The sequence below is a fragment of the Sinohyriopsis cumingii genome, chromosome 12 (genome assembly GCF_028554795.1).
Source record: "Sinohyriopsis cumingii isolate HCF-2022 chromosome 12, ASM2855479v2, whole genome shotgun sequence".
NCBI lineage: Eukaryota > Metazoa > Mollusca > Bivalvia > Unionida > Unionidae > Sinohyriopsis > Sinohyriopsis cumingii.
The window spans coordinates 69788592-69809206 of NC_142972.1; the positions used below are offsets into that span (position 1 = coordinate 69788592).

Below are 20615 nucleotides of genomic sequence, written 5' to 3' on the forward strand. Positions count from 1 at the left end.
GAGATATGCACGGTGTCATTGGATACATTAAAAATGTTTCTTGATTGGTTGTTGACAAAAAATACCGCTATAATAATGTGTGGCGATCATGGTCAACCGCCGCCTTTTGTTGGACCATCTCCACATGATTGGTTAAAAAATTTCGTTGATTATTACGAGGAAATAGATGATGATCATAGAGCTCTTGATGCAAATTTGAAGGAGTTTAAAAAATTAATCAGATTACAATCAAACAAAATTCAGTGTGAAATAATACGTGGAGTGATCTCAGAGACATCAATGAGTGATTTTTTGAACTCATGGAGACCCAACGATTTGATCGTAGCAAGTAGAAAAATAATCAGAGACGCTTTACAACAACAGTTATTTCAACTACATAAAGAACAATATTCAGAACTACCCGTACCGTTGTGTTATAGACCATCAGATACACGAAAACAGAATATTAATGTTGATATTCCAGGACAGACAGAGTCAAGGAAACAGAATCTCGTATTAAATGATATTGTCGCTGTTGATATCGGTGTGGTCGAAGATGCATTACGCGCTGACAAATCTCCATGGGTGTTGGGATACGCTATGACGATCCACTCGTCTCAGGGATTAACTATTTCTGATACACGAGTCTGGATTGTAGACGATCGCATCGAGTGGTCAAATTTAGTTTATTTAGCGGTATCGAGGGTCAGAAATATATCTCAATTACGTAGAATTATAATTCCTGAAATCGTTGATAAATTTAACATCATCGATGATGATATAATAAGAAAAAAATTAATCGGATACAAACAATCTGATAAAAAAAATAAACGTGACTTTGATCTTGATGTTGAATTTATTATTGAGTTAAAACAGCAGCAGAACAATCATTGCATCAGTTGTAATTGTATAATGTTATGGCGATATTCGAGTAATGATTCAAGACAATTTACCGTAGATAGAAAAGATAATAGTCGCGGTCATACACGAGAAAATACCATGCTGACCTGTCTGGAGTGTAATCGACGTAGAGGCACTAGTTAAGTGATCGAAATCACCGGAGTGATCGCGGTGGTAGTTGTGTATCCACGGGAATTATTTATAGTTGTTCACGTGTAAATCCACGTTGAGGAGCAGCCGAATCTAATCTGTAGATTGCAGGTCTACCTGAGGATCTTGTCACGGTAGATATTTTGTGTGTGGTAACACTCCAAATAGGATCGGTCGCTCTCGCTTTACCACCTTCAAGTTCACCAGGCTCATATAAATATCTGACTGTAACATCACCTAATATTTTTTGTTTTCCAGCATCTTTCCGTTGTGTTGGTATATTTTTTTTTGTGACCGCGCTAATGGGTTTCATGTTGGTTGTTCGTGTAATCTCATTATTTAATGCAGCTATCACGTTTGGTAATCTTGCAACCCATTCGCGAGATCTTTTATCCTGAATAAATTCCCTCGCGTATTGATATCCAAATAACCGTTCAGCAAGTGTTCGATTAAATCGCTCAACAATTGCCTGATCACGGTGAATTGCAGTATGACCTCGTCGTATTTTGGTATTATGTTGTTTCATCAGCGATGATACTGGACCAAGAAATTCCTTACCAGGATCAACCTGTAGTAGCTGCGGCCATCGCAGACCACCTCGTGGTCCGAGTCCTCGTTGATAAATTCGTTCAAACGCATCGGCTACTTCAGATGATGTTTTCGCCGATAGCGGCTCTGCTTCTTTATATCTACTTGCAACATCAACTACGGTTAGCGCGTACTTGTACGTTTTTCCACGCACAGTATCATGCGGTAAAAACAGAATATCAGCTTGATGAACTTCATTAGGAACACTGACATCGAAATACGAGTACTGAATTTGTTTAGGACGTGGTAGATAAATTTGCCATATTGCTTGTTTAGATAACCACGTTTTAGCAGTAGAATGTTTAACCGATGCTGCATCAGCGAGTTTACCAATTGCTGCTTTGCCTCTCCAGTATCCTCTCGGTGAATAATAAATTGATTCCATTATTAATTACCAGCCCCAATCGCTAATTTACCTTTCATCGAGGATCTTACTAACCAATTAGCTAATGATTCTCTAATATTTTTATTTTTTATAGAATTTAATGAATGAATTAATTTTACATCTGCAATATGCCTATCTTGTAGATTTTTACTTTTATAAGCTACATCATGAGCATGACAAGCTCGATCAATAGCGTTTATTGGTTCCTCGCCTGGTTTTGGTTGATCTTGATTATCGAGCCTGATATCGAGTCGAGTACCAGGACCGCAATAATTATATCCCGGTAGATGTTTTTCTCCGCTGTATTTAGCCCATGGAGCACCTGGAAACTTTGACATCAAATTAGCAATATCACCACCGCGCTTATTAGGTAAAAACGAAAATTTCTTTCTACCGCATACAGAACATTTTCCACCGTACGCTATTTTTTTATTTTTTGTTATAACCGTAGCTAAATCAATAGTTGGAGTTTTAACTTTACAGCGTAAACAATATAAATTCATGTTATAATATATATGGATATAATTGATTTCTCAGCAACTCGGCAGCGAGAGCCAGTTAAGCATCATCCTGCGCTACCGAACTCCATCAGAATGATTATCATAGGACCATCTGGATCGGGTAAGACGCAATTATTACTTAATCTGATAATGAGATGGTTGAAATGGGATAAGTTGTATTTAGTAGCACCATCCGTTGATGATCAACGATGTTATGATGTACTTAAAGATTTCAATGAAAACGCGCGATTACTGGATGAAGATAATGATGTTATAGAGTTTATAACCGATATTGATGAAGCACCATCCGTAGATTCCATAGACGGATTTATTAATAATTTAGTTGTATACGACGATGTGATGCTAGATAAACAATCAAATCCAGCCAGAATATTTTCCCGAGGTAGACACAAAAATACAGACGTGATCTATGTTACTCAACGATATACACAAATACCAAAAGTGATCAGAGACAACTGCAACATTTTAGTTGTGTTTAATGGCGTAGACACACACACATTGCGAAATATTCATCAAACTTGGTGTGGTGGTGACATGGATATAATTAAATTCAGAAATTTCTTCTCACGAGCGCAAGCTACCCCGCATGGATTTATAACAATAAATTTACATGATCCAAGAACAAGATATCGTGTGGGTATTGATAAAATATTTGGGTAACAGGGGTGATGATAAAATTAAATTGAATTAAATAGATATCATTAATATAATGAACAACTGTGCGTGGTTACGTCAAGGAACAACAGATAAATGCAACAAAAAGTGCCGTGGAGAATATTGCAAGAAACATAATTATCTTATAAAGAAAAATCCTCATGCTGGTCCACGAAGATGTGTTGGATGTAACAACGGCGTTAGAGGATTATATCAGATTTGTAAAAATTGCGGTGGAGATCGATACAGAAGTTTGATGATATATTATAAACACAGAAAGAACATAAATCCAAAAATAGAAAAACCACCATCAGAACTTGAATATTACTTGAAACATAGAACAAATTCCGAAGATTCAGATGAAGATGAAACAGATGAAGATTCCCATGATTCAGATGATGATTCCCAATATTGATAGCAGCAGAGAGGGGCGTCTACGGTTCTGTTTGGGACAAACAATAATCGTAGACGTGGTAATTGACCTCTATGAGTGGTCACTATTTTTTTTGGTAAAACACAAGGGTGACCATTCCCCTAAGTGGTCTGTTCACCCTCTCTGCTGCTTGTATCGGCTTAAAATCCAATAATCACGCACCTTTCATGTATTGATCGTGTTTATGTCACAGATTGACGATCCGAAAGACATTCATGCCGCGCGTGTGTGTGTGTGTGTGTACATAGTCTGCACTGATGAATATTTCTCAGAGTATGTGTATCAACTCCGTTAAATACAACTAAAATGTTACAGTTGTCTCTGATCACTTTAGGTATTTGTGTATATCGTTGAGTGACACAAATTTTATCCGTATTTTTATATCTGCCTCTGGAAAATATTCTAGCTGGACTTGATTGTTTATCCAGCATCACGTCACCGCATACTACGAGATTATTATCAAATCAATCTAATTCATCAATTGTCAACACTCAGCGCTTCATCAATATCGGTTATAAAATTAATAATGTCGTCACCATCTTCATTTAACAATTTTGCATTTTCATTAAAATCTTTAAGTACATCATAACATCTCTTACCATTGACTAATGGTGCAACTAAATACAACTTGTCCCACTTTAACCATCTCATTATAAGATTAAGCAGTCATTGCGTTTTACCGGACCCAGATGGACCTATTATAATCATTCTGATAGAATAAGGTAATGCTGAAATATGTTTTACTGGCTCTTGCTTTCGTGTCGCTGAGAATCAATTACATCCATATTATAAATATACATGAATCTATATTATTTACGTTGTAGAGTTAAAACTCCAACCACTGATTTGGCCACTGTTACAACAAAAAAATGGAAAAAATAGAATATGGTAGAAAATGTGCAATAAGTAACAGAATATTTTTTTTTGTTTTTACCTAAAATTCAACGTAAGGATAATAATAAATAATAATAATGAGGACTTTGTATAGCGCCTAAGCTTTAGAAGCTCTAAGCGCTTTACAACATTAGACAACATCTCTAAGATAAAAAACATATAATAATATTATTACAAAAAACAAACACCATGAAATTAGAAAAACATTAAAAAATAAAAAAACATGCTGAGAATATTTCCGGTAGGAAACATTATTAGGTCTTTAAGTTTGTTCTTGCAGTCGAAATAAGTGAGTTTTGAGAGCCCTCTTGAATGTGATCACTGTGTCTTTGTGTCTAAGTTCAGTGGGCAATACATTCCACGTTGCTGGGCCCTGGTATGCAAAAGAACGCTGTCCATATGACTTTGTTTTCATAGTGGGAATAATGAGTATACGATTGTCAGAAGAGGAACGTAAGTATCTTGCTGGTGTGTACACATGGGTGAGGTCGGACAGGTATGTTGTACTAGAGTCCGACTGTGAAACGTAGCACAGAGAACAAATTTTGTGTTTGGTTCTGGATCGAATGGATAGCCAGTTTAGGGTACAGAGCAGCGGGGAGGTGTGCTCTGATCGTGATACTCTAAGTATGATCCGAGCAGCTGTGTTGTGAACTTTTTGAAGTTTCTGGAGTAGATATTGAGATGAACCAGACAGAATTGAGTTACAATAGTCTAGTCTTGAAAGTACTAATGAACACACGAGTGTTTTAGTGGCATCAACTGAAAGATATTTGCGAATTGAGCTGATGCGTCTCAACTCAAGATATGCAGCCTTGCATATGTTCATGACATGTTGGTGCAATGTGAAAGTACTGTCCAGAGTAAAACCTAGGTTTCCTACTTATTGTGTGAATTTAATGTTGGCCTTGCTGATATTTATTGTTTGAGGTCAAGGATGTGAATGAGAAAGTCTTTTTGTTGTGATCAGAATGGCCTCAGTTTTATCATCATTCATCTGCAGCTTGTGACATGTCATCCATGATTTCACATCAGAAATGCACTTCTCTATACCTTGGATGGTAGCATCAACTTCAGTTGGATGGCTAGATTTGTATATTTGGGTGTCATCAGCGTACAATTGGTGAGACACTGAATGATGATCTATGACACTTGAGAGCCATTGAGTGTAGAGAATGAATAAAACAGGTCCAAGAACAGACCACTGTGGAACACCACAACATAGATCAACTGGGCTGGAGTGTATTCCATTTGCAGATACAATTTGTGTCCTGTTGACCACGTATGACTTGAACCACGGTGGGGCTGTATCATGAATGCCAAATGCATGCTGGAGACGGTGAAATAATATATCATGGTCTATTGTGTCAAATGCTGCAGACAAATCAAGGAGGGTGAGGACTGTAATCTTTTCGCTATCCAAAGCAGAGAGAATGTCATTAACCACTTTTAGAAGAGTAGTTTCAGTACTGAGGCAAGGGCGATATGCAGATTGCACATTGCTAAAAAGACTGTTTGAATTTAGATGAGATACAAGCTGGGATAGAACAACGTTTTCTAAGATTTTTGATATGAATGGGAGATTAGAAACTGGGCGGTAGTTCTTTAAATCGTTATGGTCTAGTGTTGGTTTCTTCAGCAGAGGCTTTAGAATGGCAGCTTTGAAAAATGATGGGAATTCCCCGGATGAGAGAGAGGTATTAATAACATCAGTTAGTGAAGGTAATAATGGTTCTAAGCACTCAAGCAGCAGTGATGTTGGAATTGGATCACGTTCACATGACTTTGGTGCACTCTTCATCACAATTGTACGTACGAAATCCATAAAGACAGGTTCAAATGCTGCTAATGGTTGCCGCTCAAATTCTGTATCCCAACTGTATGGTGACGACGAGTCAATTGAAATTGTGGTGTCAAGCTTATCTCTAATGGTTTGTGCTTTGTCATGGAAGAAATCTGCAAACATGTCCGGAAGGTCGACTGGAGAGAAGGTAGTTGGAAGTGGTGGAGATTTGTTCCTTGACATTAGCTTGTTAGTAATCTCGAAGAGCTCTCTGCAGCTGAAACTTTCCATGATCTTAGTAGCATAGTGGGCTGATTTCGCTTCATGGACTATATTTGTGACATTCTTCTTAGCGACTTCATAGATTTGCTTATGAATAGTGAGTCTGGTGGAAAGCCAGAGCCTCTCAGCTTTACGGCGGTCTCTTTTAGCAGTACGAAGCTGGTCCCTACACTGCTATACCATGGAGAACACTTTTGAATTGATACTTTGCACTTGGTAGCTGGGGCATGTTTGTCAAGCAATGACCGCAGACAGTTATCGACTTGTTCTGCAGTAGAAGGTAAGCAAGTTGTTAGGTTAGCTTGGATGTCGCGCATTAGTTTGGTTCTATTTATCATACGGAGGTTTCTCTTAGTAGCAGATAAAGGTGGAGGGTTAGGGACTGATAGATCAAGATGGCATATAATGCAGAGGTGATCTGATGCAAGGTCATGGGATACCAGGGAGGACCGTAGAATGTTATCATCAGGTCTATGAAGAATCCAGTCTAAAATGTGACCATGTTTATGGGTGGGTTGGTGAACTGACTGTTTGAGGTTGAAAACATTAATGGAATCTATGAGTTTTGATGCATTTGAGTTTCCGGGACAGTCAAAGTGAAAGTTTAAATCTCCAAGAATAATCAGGTTGCCACCCATCGAATTCCCATAGTCCAGGAGATTCGGAAACTGCTCCAAAAAGAGAGAGTCAGCCAGCTTGTTTATTTCTACTAGGAGGAGGGCGGTATAGGCAGAAAAAATGGACTGACCTTTGCTCAAGTGTGAGTGTGGTTTGGACTAGTTCAAACGATGTGTGGTCGAAATTGAATGTTGTGGTGTAGTTAAGACGTTTTATCATGGAGTTCTTTGTGATGACAGCAATTCTACCTCTTCGAGAATTACGGGGGAACGACTTGATGGAGTAAGAATGGGTGTTAGATCCGCACACTTGGGCTCATCTTTAACCATTCATATGGAGACAATTCAACAAAAGCTGTCAAAATTTTCAGGAACTCCTTGGCTAAATACCCAGGAGAAAAACACATTCTGCTGCTGCAAAATGGTTAGCACGACAGGCAATATGGCAAATTGTTATACCACCACCTAAGCTAAATCAGCATGCACGTTTTGATGTCAGCACTCCTAAGGAAGTTCATCAAGCAGATATTCTATTTTTACCACACGATACCATCAAAAATTGGGAGACGTCAATTAACATACAAATACGCGTTGACTGTCGTTGACTTTGCATGTAGATATAAGGAAGCAAAGCCACTATCAGCTAAAACAGCTGCTGAAGTTGTATCTGCTTTGAACGAATTTATCAACGAGGACCCTTACGATGGCCACAACTATTACAGGTTGATCCTGGCAAGGAATTTCCTGGTGCAGTATCATCTCTGATGAAAAAACATAATGTCGAACATAATAGACGAGAACATACCACAATTAGACGAGGACATACAGCAATTCATCGTGATCAGGCAATTGTTGAACGATTTAATCGAACACTTGCTGAGCTATTATTTGGATATCAGTATGCGAAGGACGTAATTCACGATACGAGAGTAGACGAGGACATACCGCAATTCATCGTGATCAGGCAATTGTTGAACGATTTAATCGAACACTTGCTGAGCGGTTATTTGGATATCAGTATGCGAAGGAAGTAATTCAAGATACGAGTTCTCTTGAATGGGTTGCAAGATTACCAAATGTGATAGCTGCATTAAATAATAAAATTATTCGAACAACCGCCATGAAACCTATTAATGCAATTACAAAGAGAAATATACCAATGAAACGACATGATTTTTCAAAACAACCAGTATTAGGTAAGGTTGCTGTCAGATGTTTATATGAACCTGGTGAACATGAAGGTGGTAAATAAGAGCGACTGATCCTATTTGAGTGTAACGACACATAAAATATCTAGCGTGGTACGATCAACGGGTAGACCTGCAATCTACAGATTACATTCAACTGCTCCTCAACGTGGATTTGAAATGAACAATTACAAGCAATTCCTGAAGACACACAATTACTACCGCATTCACTTTTGTAAGCTATCACCTTGACGTCGATTACATTCAAGACAGGTCATCTTTACATTTTAGCGTTTATGACCAAACTTACTATTAATTCTGTCTACGGTAAATTGTCTTGGATCATTACTCGAGTATCGCCACAACATTATTGTATTACAGCTCGCACAATGATTATTTTGCTGTTGTTTCGGCATCATTATAAATTCAGTACTAAGGTCAAATTCGCGCTTATTATTTGCACACTGTTTATAACTATTTTTTTTCTTATTATATTTTTGTCAATAACATCGCCAGTGGTTTCTGTATCGTCTATAATAACCGTCCGCAACTGAGATATTTGTCTAACTCTAGACACTGTGAGATAAACTAAATTTGACAATTCGATATGATCATCGACGATCCAAACTCGCGTATCAGAAATGGTTAACCACTGAGATGAATGAATCGTCATTGCGTATGCTAGCGTCCATGGAGTCTTTTCCATTTTGAGCGCATCTTCAACATCATTGACAAGAACCAAAACAATATCAATTAATGCAAGATTTTATTTTTCTGACGATCCTGGTATATCAACGTCGATATTCTGCCATCGGGTATCAGCCGGTCGATAACATAATGGTACGGGTAGATTTGAAAACCTTTCTTTATGTAGCATAAAAAATTGTTGTTGAAGTGTATCACGAACTATCTTTCTACTTGCCATTATCAAATCATTTGGTCTCCATAAGTTCCAAACGTTGCTCATAGGATTTCTGAAATTATATCACGCATTATTTCACACTGATCTTTATTCGGCTGTAGTTTGATTAATTTCTTAAACTCGCTTAATTCTGCATCAAGAGATCTATGATCAGCAGCTATTCTTCATAACAATCAACAAAATTCTTTAACCATTCATGTGGAGACAATTCAACAAAAGTTGGCGGTTGACCATGATAGCCACACCTTATAACAGCAGTATTTTTTGTTAATAACCAATCAAGAAATGTTCTTAATGTTTCTTTTGACACTGTACATATTTCATCACAAACGATAATATTTGGAATGTATTTCTCGCCCATTCCATCAGGAGTCCATGCTTCTCCTTTCCATCGAGAAAAGCTGTGATAAGTACATGATCTAATATTTCTTTCTCTTATTTCTCTTGCAAGTCTGTGTGTATGGGTTAAAACGATCATATCAAAATTCCGAAATAGTTCAATCACACGAGTTGTTTTACAAGAACCCCAGGTCCATTAAGATAAATTGTTTTATGTCTAGCTACGGGATCATACACTGACGGTGCAGATGATAGCTTTAATGTCTGATCAAGTATATTTTCCTGTTTTATTCTCCATTCGCCCCATGCTTCATAATTGCCGATATTCAATTTTTCCAACAATCCTGAATATTTTTATTGATATAAAACGAATCTGTAGCGACTCTGACAGCAAACTTAGAAACTCTATATATCATCGATAATAGATGTATCGAAATGTACACGAGCATTGAAGATCTTAAATGAGTAAATTGTGGTGACTCACCGTCCATATAACTCATAATTGTATCTAATTTGGTTTCGTCCTATAAGTTAGCATTGCTTCGACTTATGAATGTATTTTTCTTCGTTGTATCAACGATTATAAAATCGACCTCAGCATCATCAATAATCAATCTTGTGCAATGTCGTTTATGATCATATGATCCTCCTTGGGTGAATTTACCGATTGTTTTTTTTGCCAAGATCTTTGGCAATTTTATTTTCATAATAGGTTATATCAGGATTTTCATCATCAGAATATTTCTTTTGTTGTGGTAACCAAACAACTTCTTTCTGCGGACGATATGATATAATTGCTTCACTTACTGTCAGAAATATTAGTATTTTTACTTGGAGCATGTATCGTAATAATACTGTTGGTACCGACATTTTGTCTGAAATTGTTTGCCAAACCAAGCATAACAAATCGGATGAAGACCTTTAGCAAACTCGAATGACTCGTGGATAATTTAGTATCTACTCTCTCTACATATCTTTTGTTGCAGCATCTTCATCAGATGTTGGATCTCTTTAAACATTCATGCTGAGTTCTCCTATCATTGTATCACCGGTGTTCCGCGAACGATTAGAAACGCTTCTTGCAATTTCATTTCTAATAGTTACGAATGATATATTTGAGTCTCTGATTCTACCACCGTCAGTAAATATTGGAATGTTATCCGTAGTAGAACCGAGAACTCTACAAACTGTCTCATTCCATTTGATGTTGCTCGTCTTTAAAACACCGTATTTATCCTGAAAAATAACAACTTCACATCGGTCAACTCCAGAGAGGTTCATAATATCGCCAAGTTTATCTTTAGTCGCGTAATTTGACAAATCAATAACATCTTTTTTTTTCTTGCCCTTAGTGGTGCCACTAAGAGAAGGTCTTCCATAAATATCAACCATTTTACTTTGAGATCCGTTTCAAACGACGCGGTTACTTGTAAAATTATGCACGACTTTATGAGGTTATGCATTGGAAGATTTTGATATAGCGTAAAGTACATTAATTAGATCACGACGACGTATCGGTGGATCAGTTAGTGTTTGTATTGGTAATGCTGAATACCAGAGTGGAGTGTTTTATTGTGTTTATATATTTTAAAATTTCATTTGGTGGAGCCAACCCATACGAATCGAAATAAACGATTCCACGTGGATCAATTGCGTATGCCATCCAATGAGTACCAGACCCTTAATTATCATCAAGATTAATAATACCTGTTTCAAAATTGTTTGGTTGTTTTGGTAACTGATCACGCATAAAAACACCTCCGAAATTTTATATATTTAATTTTTAACAGCATCAAGTTTATCAAAGTTAGACATTGGAAGAATTAGCAAAGTGTCCCTGTAAGTCTCAGACCTTTTCCGTATCGATAAGGGGTTCCCGGTAATCTTAGACCCCTTCCCTTTTTACATCCCTTTCCTGCTATTTTATCAACAAGCATACTAACAATTTTTTCCGGCAGTACCGCTTAAAACGCCGAGTGCAGCTGTTTTTGCGATGGCTGGAGCTTGAGAGGCTATTAAACCTGGTATAGGTCCAAGAAGTGGAAATATACCACCTGCTTTAATCGAGTCTTTAATAGCGTTCGGAGAAAGATGAGGTTGAACTTTTTTTTTTCTAAGGCCTAATTAATTTGTTTGAGTTGAGTCTTGATTAATGATAATTTGTATGGACCACCACCAGAAGTTTGATCTTATTTCAGTGATATTTCTATTCTGCATTTATTTGCGAGTTTTGATTGCAATTTTTTCACCTGACCGGAAGCCATTAACATTTACATGACTATACGACATTTTTATAATATGGTGAGCAATTTCATTACATATTTTCTACTGGTGCATCAATCAGTCGCATTCTTCCACCAGCACCTTCAAGTAAAATTGCTTTATCTGAAAGAATAACTGCAATTGCTCTGTAAGCTTCATGAAAAATTGGTGGACCAACTACAGCAACAAGATGTTACTTGAGCTTGAAAGTGAATATCAACGTCAGATTGTCTAGATAAATCAAGATGCTCCATACATTTCTGAAACGAAGACTTTGAACTGTCAACAATATTAAATATACCGAGTATTTATTTATACGTTGTAGGGTATCATTCGTATTTTTAAAGGACTTGTATTAAAGTTAAAAAGTATCTCATTCTTCCGATGTTTCTTGTGAAGAACACTGTATTTCTGTATGAACATCTCTCTCTCTCTCCACAATTGCACGTACATTTGCAATATCGTCAGTAAACCTAATACTTATATGAACGGAAAAATTGGGGAGGATGTCCAAAGGGGTTTCGGTGTTGAGGGGTTCCACTGTGCATATATATTAGCATATCTATGTCTATGTATAGATTATCCCATTTTGATGAGATTGAAAGATCTCTGATCCCCAATGAGATTGTTATGAAACGAGAAGAAATGAAATAAGAATAAAAGAAACTAAATGATAATAAATTTAAAAAAAATAAATAGACAAATAAATAATAAATAAATAAATGAATTATAAATAAATAAAACACGTAAATAAATAGATATTTAAATAAATAATATATCAATAATAAATAAAAAATTAAAACTAAATAACAAATACATAATACATTAAACATTTAGAAATTTATCATAAATAAATAGATAATAAACAGTTTTCAGATAATGATTAATAATTAATGCATACTAAATAATAAATAAATAAATAAATCAACGTTGTGTTTTTATTTCTTGTTGTTTAACGTTTCTAAGTATAATAAAATAATAAATTCTGCTGTCGTTGTTTGAAAATAAGTTGTTTATTGTTATTATTAATATGTGACCTACGCATCAAAAGTACAATATAGTTCCACTGGGGATTGAACCCAGGACCTTCTGCGTGTAAAGCAGACGTGATAACCACTACACCATGGAACTCCTTGCTTTAATGCTCTCATGGGATGGTAAATATATATTGGTAAATCCTAATAAGACCAGATTCAGAATACCTTAAAATAACGCCCTCGGGTTATTTCGCAAATTCTCGAACTTCCAAAACGATGCGTTCACTGGTAAGAGAACAACCAAAATGTCAGAACTTAGCCTGGAGGATTTACATTGTTTAAAACGTCAAAGAATTAAAAGAAAACTTCAATCTGTTTAGCGTCAGCAGAGAAATGGCTATGATAGTGTCGCGTACGTACACCCTAATTTGCAGGAAAAGTATGCATCACAGTTGTAAGAAAGAATGATTTTATTTGAAATTAAATAATCAAAAAAAATTGAATAAATTGACTTTAAATTAAACGATTATTGTAGTTTTTTTAAAAATTAACTACCAATACAATAGAATAATGTTATACCGAAACTATCCAATAATGTTAAATTAATTAAAATACCAAAAAACAATTGAAAACTGTTTTAAAATTTAAATATCAAAACTACAGTAAAAAATTTTTTTTAAAAAAATTAAAATTGTTTAGATAATTGTCAGACTTAGATCCAGGATACTGAAAATCGGTTTATGTAGACATTTTCAGGGTTTTGAAACTAACATTATTACATTGGAGACTAGTAGATATCACTACAGACGAAAGTTGGTCTTAGTCCAATGGGACTAAGGGGAAATTGGATATTAATTTAAGTTCAACAGAAAGGGTGGGAGGTGAGGTCTGCTGTCTTCTGAATTTGCAAGAAGTGTTTTTTTTCCACTGCATTTAGTTAAAGTTTATTTAAATTCCATACCTAAAACATTGCTTTGATAGCAAAACTGTCTATACCTCTAAACATGCATTAATAGCTAAATTGTATATGCCACTAAACACGCTTGATAGATAAACTGTATATACCTCTAAAAGATGATTTGATGCATATTACTAAAACTTCGAAGAGCTTGTTTAATTGGCTTGGTGCAAAAGAAGATAAAATACATTCTTAAAATTTTTTGTTAGTATAAAATCAATTTCAATGAGATATTTTTATTTTGCTTGTATATGTATGTTATTTTTTATAAATCTATTGGGGGAAATAGCATTGACGCCCGCAAAAAGGGTAAATTGCCCCCACCCGCTGGATTTCATCGCGAAAGATGATTTGGCTTACATCCGTAAAACTTAATTGCTGATCACTATAAGTTTGCCTCCTCACCCAAAAAATAATTCTGCGATTGCCCTTGCATGAATATTATTGTTATTATTTATTATTATTATGATTATTATTATTATTTTGAATGCTCATATTTTTTATCAACATTAAAGTACATGTACACGATTTCATGATATTATTCAGACTTTCCAACTCCGATCTCCACTTCCAAGTAAATATATAGAACATTCATCAAGCAGTGATAGTCCCGTTTTGAGTTTTAGCGTCCGATATCAGGAGCGGCAACTTGTCCGTAAAGGGTATTGTGAAAGGGGTCCATTGTAAATTCAGATTTGTTAAATTTCTCATTAAAGAGTAGCAAAATCCAAAGCTACTACAACTTTCTAACATCAAATGTAAATACGTCACTGCATTAGAGTTGAAAATTTTATCAAGGCAATCACACGCACTTTCTTCTGACTGGTTTCCTCTCAGGTACCGTTATACACATCTTCTGTATGATAAACTTAAAATAGTGTCTCCGTCTGCAGGCGATGTTTGTCGGAAAGCGGACAAGGAAATAGCCAAGATATATTTGAAGAAAAGAAACAATTATAAAACATTTTTACATTATCTTTTAAGTTATCAAACTCACAATAAACACAACATCGATCAGTTAGGAATTTTGTTCATAAAATTGTTCAATTTTGGTGTTATTTGCCTCATTTTCTAACAGTCATACAATTTCACAGCCTGGAGCTCAAAATACAAATTCTTCTTAGCCTAGTACCTTAGCGTCCTATGATGCTCCGATAAGGCAATTTCAGTACAACTCTACGGGAAAATGATATTTATTTTCAATGGAATTTTCACGTAATATTTTGTATGACGTATCTTTTTAATTGGACATTGAAATGTGTAACTGGTCAAATATGAGGGAACGTTACAGTTGTCTATGACCTATCAGAACTGCTGCTGTAAGTGTGACATTAAAAGACTGTTTCACAATGGTACTCGTGCAGCTCTAAGAATTTTTAAAGACGTACAACTAGTATCTAACGCTCAGTTTACTGGCTTGGATGTGGCCTACTGCTGTTAGAATATTGAGCTTGTCGTTTTGGAGCTATTGCTAAACACACAAACACACACACAGATACATATATATATCTATCTATCTATCTATCTATCTATATATATATCTATCTATCTATCTATCTATCTATCTATATATATATATATATATATATATATATATATATATATATATATATATATATATATATATATATATATATATATATATATATATATATATGATGCCTGTCAATGAATCATTCCTGACAAATTGATTATTTTATCGTCATAGTGATTTTGTAGTTTCAGTTAAGATTATCTAAATCAATTTAGATTAATCAATTGCACAGTTTGAAGGTGAGATAATTCACCTGTTTAAACAGATTGGCTTCCATTGTGTTATGATGCAGTGCAAAAGATTCGAAGAAAGTAATCTCTAAAAATGTTTGCGAATCAGCGACAGGAGAAAATCTCAGTGACCATAGGGACCACAAGTTATTAATTGATGAACACCAAAAGCACACATAAATTAATACTGTACATGTATGCATTAACATATTTTGCTTTCATAACCATTGTATTTAGCGTTATTTGAGAATACAGTACATGGTACCGATCATGCGTTAGAGAATGCATGTATGTGTGTATGTATGTATGTATGTGTATGTATGTATGTATGTATCTGTGTGTGTATGTATGTATGTATGTATGTATGTATGTATGTATGTATGTATGTATGTAAACACCATCTATATCCTAATATACCATAATATATATCAAGATTTTGTGCCTACTTTTAGCGATAAATACAGACATATTTAGTGTGCGCTTTTGAGTCAGTATAATGTATCGGCTTAAAATCCAATAATCACGCACCTTTCATGTATTGATCGTGTTTATGTCACAGATTGACGATCCGAAAGACATTCATACCGCGTGTGTGTGTATGTGTGTACATAGTCTGCACTGATGAATATTTCTCAGAATATGTGTATCAACTCCGTTAAATACAACTAAAATGTTACAGTTATCTCTGATCACTTTAGGTATTTGTGTATATCGTTGAGTGACATAAATTTTATCCGTATTTTTATGTCTGCCTCTGGAAAATATTCTAGCTGGACTTGATTGTTTATCCAGCATCACATCAGCGTATACTAAGAGATTATTAATAAATCAATCTAATTCATCAATTGTCAACACTCAGCGCTTCATCAATATCGGTTATAAAATTAATAATGTCGTCACCATCTTCCTTTAACAATTTTGCATTTTCATTAAAATCTTTAAGTACATCATAACATCTCTTATCATTGACTAATGGTGCAACTAAATACAACTTGTCCCACTTTAACCATCTCATTGTAAGATTAAGCAGTCATTGCGTTTTACCGGACCCAGATGGACCTATTATAATCATTCTGATAGAATAAGGTAATGCTGAAATATGTTTTACTGGCTCTTGCTTTCGTGTCGCTGAGAATCAATTACATCCATATTATAAATATACATGAATCTATATTGTTTACGTTGTAGAGTTAAAACTCCAACCACTGATTTGGAAACTGTTACAACAAAAAAATGGAAAAATTAGAATCTGGTAGAAAATGTGCAATAAGTAACAGAATATTTTTTTCGTTTTTACCTAAAATTCAACGTAAGGATAATAATAAATTATAATAATGAGGACTTTGTATAGCGCCTAAGCTTTAGAAGCTCTAAGCGCTTTACAACATTAGACAACAGCAATAAGATAAAAAACATATAATAATATTATTACAAAAAACAAACACCATGAAATTAGAAAAACATTAAAAAATAAAAAAACATGCTGAGAATATTTCAAGTAGGAAACATTATTAGGTCTTTAAGTTTGTTCTTGCAGTCGAAATAAGTGAGTTTTGAGAGCCCTCTTGAATGTGATCACTGTGTCTTTGTGTCTAAGTTCAGTGGGCAATACATTCCACGTTGCTGGGCCCTGGTATGCAAAAGAACGCTGTCCATATGACTTTGTTTTCATAGTGGGAATAATGAGTATACGATTGTCAGAAGAGGAACGTAAGTATCTTGCTGGTGTGTACACATGGGTGAGGTCGGACAGGTATGTTGTACTAGAGTCCGACTGTGAAACGTAGCACAGAGAACAAATTTTGTGTTTGGTTCTGGATCGAATGGATAGCCAGTTTAGGGTACAGAGCAGCGGGGAGGTGTGCTCTGATCGTGATACTCTAAGTATGATCCGAGCAGCTGTATTGTGAACTTTTTGAAGTTTCTGGAGTAGATATTGAGATGAACCAGACATAATTGAGTTACAATAGTCCAGTCTTGAAAGTACTAATGAACATACAAGTGTTTTTGTGGCATCAACTGAAAGATATTTGCGAATTGAGCTGATGCGTCTCAACTCAAGATATGCAGCCTTGCATATGTTCATGACATGTTGGTGCAATGTGAAAGTACTGTCCAGAGTAAAACCTAGGTTTCCTACTTATTGTGTGAATTTAATGTTGGCCTTGCTGATATTTATTGTTTGAGGTCAAGGATGTGAATGAGAAAGTCTTTTTGTTGTGATCAGAATGGCCTCAGTTTTATCATCATTCATCTGCAGCTTGTGACATGTCATCCATGATTTCACATCAGAAATGCACTTCTCTATACCTTGGATGGTAGCATCAACTTCAGTTGGATGGCTAGATTTGTATATTTGGGTGTCATCAGCGTACAATTGGTGAGACACTGGATGATGATCTATGACACTTGAGAGCCACTGAGTGTAGAGAATGAATAAAACAGGTCCAAGAACAGACCACTGTGGAACACCACAACATAGATCAACTGGGCTGGAGTGTATTCCATTTGCAGATACAATTTGTGTCCTGTTGACCACGTATGACTTGAACCACGGTAAGGCTGTATCATGAATGCCAAATGCATGCTGGAGACGGTGAAGTAATATAGCATGGTCTATTGTGTCAAATGCTGCAGACAAATCAAGGAGGGTGATGACTGTAATCTTTCAGCTATCCAAAGCAGAGAGAATGTCATTAACCACTTTTAGAAGAGTAGTTTCAGTACTGAGGCAAGGGCGATATGCAGATTGCACATTGATATAAAGACTGTTTGAATTTAGATGAGATACAAGCTGGGATAGAACAACGTTTTCTAAGATTTTTGATATGAATGGGAGATTAGAAACTGGGCGGTAGTTCTTTAAATCGTTATGGTCTAGTGTTGGTTTCTTCAGCAGAGGCTTTAGAATGGCAGCTTTGAAAAATGATGGGAATTCCCCGGATGAGAGAGAGGTATTAATAACATCAGTTAGTGAAGGCAATAATGGCTCTAAGCACTCAAGCAGCAGTGATGTTGGAATTGGATCACGTTCACATGACTTTGGTGCACTCTTCATCACAATTGTACGTACGCAATCCATAAAGACAGGTTCAAATGCTGCTAATGGTTGCTGCTCAAATTCTGTATCCCAACTGTACGGTGACGACGAGTCAATTGAAATTGTGGTGTCAAGCTTATCTCTAATGGTTTGTGCTTTGTCATGGAAGAAATCTGCAAACATGTCCGGAAGGTCGACTGGAGAGAAGGTAGTTGGAAGTGGTGTAGATTTGTTCCTTGACATTAGCTTGTTAGTAATCTCGAAGAGCTCTCTGCAGCTGAAACTTTCCATGATCTTAGTAGCATAGTGGGCTGATTTCGCTGCATGGACTATATTTGTGACATTCTTCTTAGCGACTTCATAGATTTGCTTATGAATAGTGAGTCTGGTGGAAAGCCAGAGCCTCTCAGCTTTACGGCGGTCTCTTTTAGCAGTACGAAGCTGGTTCCTACACTGCTATACCATGGAGAACACTTTTGAATTGATACTTTGCACTTGGTAGCTGGGGCATGTTTGTCAAGCAATGACCGCAGACAGTTATCGACTTGTTCTGCAGTAGAAGGTAAGCAAGTTGTTAGGTCAGCTTGGATGTCGTGCATTAGTTTGGTTCTATTTATCATACGGAGGTTTCTCTTAGTAGCAGATAAAGGTGGAGGGTTAGGGACTGATAGATCAAGATGGCATATAATGCAGAGGTGATCTGATGCAAGGTCATGGGATACCAGGGAGGACCGTAGAATGTTATCATCAGGTCTATGAAGAATCCAGTCTAAAATGTGACCATGTTTATGGGTGGGTTGGTGAACTGACTGTTTGAGGTTGAAAACATTAATGAAATCTATGAGTTTTGATGCATTTGAGTTTCCGGGACAGTCAAAGTGAAAGTTTAAATCTCCAAGAATAATCAGGTTGCCACCCATCGAATTCCCATAGTCCAGGAGATTCGGAAACTGCTCCAAAAAGAGAGAGTCAGCCAGCTTGTTTATTTCTACTAGGATGAGGGCGGTATAGGCAGAAAAAATGGACTGACCTTTGCTCAAGTGTGAGTGTGGTTTGGACTAGTTCAAACGATGTGTGGTCGAAATTGAATGTTGTGGTGTAGTTAAGACGTTTTATCATGGAGTTCTTTGTGATGACAGCAATTCTACCTCTTCGAGAATTACGGGGGAACGACTTGATGGAGTAAGAGTGGGTGTTAGATCCGCACACTTGGGCTCATCTTTAACCATTCATATGGAGACAATTCAACAAAAGCTGTCAAAATTTTCAGGAACTCCTTGGCTAAATACCCAGGAGAAAAACACATTCTGCTGCTGCAAAATGGTTAGCACGACAGGCAATATGGCAAATTGTTATACCACCACCTAAACTAAATCAGCACGCACGTTTTGATGTCAGCACTCCTAATGAAGTTCATCAAGCAGATATTCTATTTTTACCACACGATACTATCAAAAATTGGGAGACGTCAATTAACATACAAATACGCGTTGACTGTCGTTGACTTTGCATGTAGATATAAGGAAGCAAAGCCACTATCAGCTAAAACAGCTGCTGAAGTTGTATCTGCTTTGAACGAATTTATCAACGAGGACCCTTACGATGGCCACAACTATTACAGGTTGATCCTGGCAAGGAATTTCCTGGTGCAGTATCATCTCTGATGAAAAAACATAATGTCGAACATAATAGACGAGAACATACCACAATTAGACGAGGACATACAGCAATTCATCGTCATCAGGCAATTGTTGAACGATTTAATCGAACACTTGCTGAGCTATTATTTGGATATCAGTATGCGAAGGACGTAATTCACGATACGAGAGTAGACGAGGACATACCGCAATTCATCGTGATCAGGCAATTGTTGAACGATTTAATCGAACACTTGCTGAGCGGTTATTTGGATATCAGTATGCGAAGGAAGTAATTCAAGATACGAGTTCTCTTGAATGGGTTGCAAGATTACCAAATGTG

At 36.2% G+C, this 20615-nt stretch overlaps 1 non-coding gene across 1 annotated transcript; it reads right to left on the reverse strand.

Moving 5' to 3' along the window:
• Nucleotides 1–12954: 12954 nt before the first annotated feature.
• On the reverse strand, nt 12955–13027 carry Trnav-uac (transfer RNA valine (anticodon UAC)). Its single transcript has one exon. It is a non-coding gene; the product is annotated as a tRNA-Val (tRNA).
• Nucleotides 13028–20615: the final 7588 nt, after the last annotated feature.